The following is a 6,000-nucleotide window of genomic DNA, read 5'->3' as shown; positions in this document are numbered from 1 at the left end:
GATAAATACACGATACACGCACGATACACGCACGCACGATACACGCACGTTGAATGATTCATTGACGACTGAACAACGAACGCTTTTTACACGATTCTCAAAGCTATTTTATTTAGAATATTATTTAAAATTGATATGCATTTTCATTAAAGGCAATACTTGTAGCTGTTTTGCCGATACCAGCATAATAGATAATATGCTATTTTGCCAGCTCAGATTCAAATAACGTAATTATAGTCGGCTATTTTATAGGCACCGGAAATATTTGTGAACTTGGACAGAAGCTCATAACAATCAAAATATAGTGTCTTGATTTTGTTCAGCCTCACCCTGAGAGTTCAAGTTTACGGCAAACGAAGGCGAGACATTGTGTTCCGCGAAACTCTTACTAATTTTATTTCATAAAGTTAAAAATCTAAATTTTATTTTTATGCATGCAATGTCCGACGCATTATATCTACAGAGAGTGACTGGTTCTAGAAATTATTTCAACTAACATGTTGATATAATTGATTGCAATAAATGAATGATCAATGTATTTTTATTTTCATGTTATATATTTTTTCACTTTGACGGATACATTTTATAAACGATTATATATGTATATATCTAAAAAACATTGTAAGCTGTTTTCGTATTCACTACAAGCATAGCAGAAATTATTTGATTCTTTTATGTTAACATTCACTGCAAATTTTTGTAGTTCTGTACATATATACTTATCAACAGGACATATTAGGTTATAATTTCACCAATAAATGAGTAGTTGAACAATCTTTAGAACGTGTCGGTTTTTCCTTGATATTGCCGAAAATCAGTGATCCGACTGACACGAGCGAACTGACATAACACCTGATTAAACAATCATAATTTCTTTTTTTAATGTAAGTCACAAAGTTCCTTATATTATCTATTGTTATCAGAATCGTATGTGTTAATTGAAAGCAAAAGATATTATTTTGTCAGAAAAATTTGATTCGTACAAATTAATTAGAACTACCTAAGAAAATGACATTTACTAAATAATTAGAAAATTTAAACATTTGTAATACCAAATACTTCATTATATACTTCTGAAACGACTTTTCGTGCTGAATATGCATGAAATGTTTGCCACTGGACGTTTAAACAACCACTGAATAATCAATTTATCAAATTTTGCTCTCAGTAAAAATTACTTAAACAATATAAGACACAATTGGTGTCTGTTGTTTGTTTGTACAGTAAACATACTGAATGTGTTTATATTCCTTATACAATGTCAAGTATGTAAGAAAATTCATACATATTTTCAAACATCCTGACACTTCAAATTTCTAGGAGGTGATATTCACGGGGTTTTACCTAAAACTCTTTGGGAAAATGCAATTTTTAATTCCAATTTGAAACCAAACGGTGATAGATATCCCAAGGTTTTTTTTTAAATGCATGTCTAATTTGATAAGGAGATTTTAAAAATCTATCTCAATGGTAGTTGAAATTATTCAGTGCAATCATTTTGTGTCCGTCGTTGTCTTTCATACATATCAATGAATTGGTGTATCCACTGTTTGCTGTTCATATCTGTTGTTTATGGCAGTCAGGCCTCGCGATCGGTGTCCAAAATTTAAACTCCCACGTAGGTAAATTAATGATCATTTATAGGGGAGGGGCTAGTTTTCTCGATGCAAACATTATTTTCCTTCCTAAAAAAAAACAGCTTAACAATTTTCTATATTTTTTCATTAAATCATAAACCGATGCATATTAAATGATTTTTTAAAAATTTAAAAACATATTTTTATGGTAAATATATCTAAATGTCTGGGTAATTTTCCTCTCTAAATAATTATTTTGTTCATTTTTTAAGGTAATAGTGTTATCAGTTATGTAATTTGACACGTGTCTTATAGTTCAGTGATTTTCGGAAAAATTAACGAAAACCGGTACAGGCATTGTTCAATTATTATCAGTGATCTTTTATTGATTAAATTTGAATGTATGCATTAAATATCAATCTCTATCTAGATAAGAAATTTGTTTACATTGCACATCACTCTTTTAGTCCTTAGTAGCATATTATAACATATTAGCGCACTTAGGAGTCCTTAGCCGTGTTTAGACGCACCATTTTCTGCTCATTGGTTGGATTGTTGTCTCTTTGACACATTCTTCATTTCAATCCTCCATTTTATTCAATTATTTGTGATTCTCTTTATCTCTCTGTTTTATGATTTTGCAGACAAAAAAAATTCGCAGAATTAATCTAAAATAGTAGACATTAAACTCTTTCTTCTAAAAACTTTTAGCATTTTAACATTTTTTCGAGATTTAACCATTAGCTTAAGAGCATATGTCCCTTCTTTTTAGAAATTTGGCTTGATACCGTATGGAGATTTTTGTTCCAACTATTATGAAGAAATTAACGACTTTTTTTAACTAGATAAATATTCAACAAAAATACCGTTTTTTCTTAAATCAATTTCTTTTAACAAAAATCAATTATTAACAAAGAATTGTTACACTAATGTAGTAAGAACCCAATTTTGTATCGAAGATATTCCTTATCTCTTTACCGAAATCTGCATATCTTTATATTTTGAAACATAAAATGTTAAGGGTGTCTGCTCAAAGGACAGAAATGTCCAAGAAACCGAAATATTAAGTAAATGTCGAATAATTCAAACCCAAATTTAGCACATGAAGATATAATTTTAAGCACATATACACATGTACAAATTGATTTTGTAAAAAAAATCTCTGTCGGTGGTCTAAAACTGTATCGCATGCCCATAAATGTCCTAAAGCTTTAAATGTTAGATCATGAGGGTCTGAATGGGGATTCAGTAGTTCTGTGTTTTATATTTTTAGGCAATTTGTTTTATAATTCGTTGTACCTTTTGCCGATCAATCTTTATTCCATATATTCTAGTACCTCATAATTTTCTTTTCTATTTGTCTAGTTATTTTTTGTATTCTTTATTTTTTTGTCTATAGTTTCCATCTATAAACCCCCATTTACACCCTCATGTATAATGGAAGACGATAAACATGTTAGTATACATACCACCCGTTGTCACTTTCACCTGACATACAAATCACATATTGTTATTACGGCCCGTTATTTCCACCTGGACACAGGCCTTATATAATATATATATTACGTAATAATAACGGATATAGTAAATTCAGTAGAATATAACATGTATCATCGCACTGACTTCTTAAATGTATTTTGAACTGACAATTGTAAATAGTATTTTTAGTGATTTTAAAACTAAGAATGAAAATCGGGAATGTGTCAAAGAGACAACAACCCGAAAAGAACAATTGACAGCCGAAGGCCACCAGTTATATTTGCTAATGTTTTAGTTTCGAATAAGGCAAAAGCCATTGTATTTTCAGAAAATCTCTAAAAGGATAATGAGAGTTTAGTGACCTTGACTTGCTAACAGCCCTAGCACTGTCTCTAAACATTGTCGAATTTAAGAGCCTGTATCAATTAAGGGATATGCTACATAGCTTTTGGCGTTTACAAAATTATACATTTCAGAACCAAATTGTGGCTTCTTTATATTTATACCAAAATTGAGTTCAAGGCAGTACTTTGTCGAAGAGAACTATTACCCAAAGTGCAACATGCGAGAAGAAGTTTCATTTCCCTTATTGTTTTTAGTGGTGTGACTAATCTTTCGAGGTTACGTCACGGAAATATATCTTAAATGAAAAGGTGCAACTGGGTGCATCCCTCAAACACAAATTAAAAAAAATCTAAATATATAAAATGACGGGTATTCGTCAATCAGACAGCAATCGAAGAATAAGAGGTTTAAGCATACATGTACCCCGCGCTGGTATCAACTTACTGAGTTGTGAGTAAAATTCAATATACATGTAGGACTGTGAAACGGGAAATACACGAAAGATTTGTTTTTATACGTACGATTGAGTATCATTCCCTAAATACATACGGGTCCGCAAACTATTCTTATGATTATATAATGGTAAATGAGGATCTCATTAGAGGAACAAATTAAGTAACGATACATGTAGAAGCAAGAATAATTTCCACTTGCAAAACATCAAATAGGACGATCTCTCAATAAGAACGCAGCAACTTAAACTATAACATCCATAGGCAATAACACTATAGTAAATGCTTTATATACTGACATTGAAACAAATATACTGCTCATAATAATTGCACATATGTAGACTTTAATTAAGATATCCCGCGTTTTATAAAACATCGCACTCCATTGCGCCAAAGTCTGCTGGTCTGCGCCGAAGTGTGCTGAGCTATTATTTCATTATTCAACTCAATTTAACGCAAAACGAATAATACCGTTTTGACCTATAAAACAAAGGCAACCCTTTATACTAGTCAAAAATTGCTTGGTCTTGATAGATACGAAACTTCAATTAATTGTTTGTATTTTATTATATCCGTTAAAATGAACAAAAATTGGATAAAAGCTACCGATTTTTCTATGAAACAAAATTTATTCTTATTGGAGTCTTTGTCATATGGATTCATAAAGGACACAAAATCTCCTCAGTAACAGAACAAAAAACACCCCATGGTAAAAAAAAAACACGGGTGCGTCTAAAGGAGTCCTTAGTGCACTAAGAACTTATAACATGCCACTAAGGACTAGATGGGATTCTGTTACATGTAATTTCTTTTCATATTATGGTATATATCGATATTTAATGCATACATTTCAAATTTTATAGAAAAGTAATAATAAATAAACAAGATATTCAACATTATCAAGACACGCGCCTGTTTTTCTTTGATATGCCGAAAATCAATGAACCGTCTTACAAGTGTCAAATTAGTTACTGATTACACGGGAATCCTCCTATCTGATTTCTTAACGTTTAATCGACAAGATCGGTAAAGTTGGATACTTATAAATGAATAATTCTTGAGAAAAAAAAAATCAGAACGAAGAAGTATTTTCTCAAGTGTATTTTGAAATCATTTCAAGTAAATGATAAATTTGTCAACAGAGTAATAGACCTAATGTTGGTTTTTAAAAGACCGCATACAAATTTTGCGTTCGTATATTGGCATCACTTTGTCGTCGTCCGTCGTCAGCTTGACTTCTTCGTGGAGCGTTTTCACAAATTGTGGTATACTTTGTTGTTTCCAGTTAATCGCCATTTTGAATACGTGTTTTATAGATTTGCAAATGATACTTGTCCACACATGAACATGTTGAAGCTGGTTACGAGGTTTCAATACATATTCGTACAATCGTTCTTAAAGTTTTTGAAAATACATGTTGAAGTTTTGATAACAAGAAAAAGATGTGGTATGATTTGGGATGAGACAACTCATCGCAAGAAATAAAATGACACAGAAGTTTTCACCATAAGTTACCCCACGGCCTTCAACAGTGAGTAATGAACACACCACAGTAATTATTTCATAAATTATCTCATACAATATGTTAAACAGACAATTTGTTAAAAAAAAATCGTAAAGGTTCCGCGGAACCCAGTGTCTCGCCTATTCTTTCTGTTAATCGCATGCTCAACAACAATGAGGAAATAAATCAATAAAATATTCCTGTTGATACTATCTTTTGATTAAAAAAGCTTCTGTCCATGTTTGGTAAAAATCCAGGACAGTTTATGAATCTAATAAATGTTTTAAAACTTCCTGATACTATCTTATGATTATTCACAAGCTTCTGTCCAAGTTTTATAGAAATCCAGGATAGTTTAAGAAACGGACGGGTCATTAAAATTTCAAAGACGCCGACGGAATGTAGGATCGCTTAGTCTCGCTTTTTCGACTAAAGTCGAAGACTCGACAAAAAACATACAAATCAGATTTCTTTTGACATACGGGCGCACTACGCTTTTTTATACGCCCGTCAACATTTTGACGGGACGTTTTATGGCATGTCGCACTGTAACTTGAGAACCGCTTACCCATTTCATGAAACTTAACATAGTTGTTTCTTATGATGGTTTTCGGAATTTACTCATATTTTTAGTGAAACCATT

Source organism: Mytilus edulis, chromosome 1 (genome assembly GCF_963676685.1).
Source record: "Mytilus edulis chromosome 1, xbMytEdul2.2, whole genome shotgun sequence".
Taxonomy (NCBI): Eukaryota; Metazoa; Mollusca; class Bivalvia; order Mytilida; family Mytilidae; genus Mytilus; species Mytilus edulis.
The sequence above is the reverse complement of the archived record's forward strand: the minus strand, read 5'-3'. Positions refer to the sequence as shown.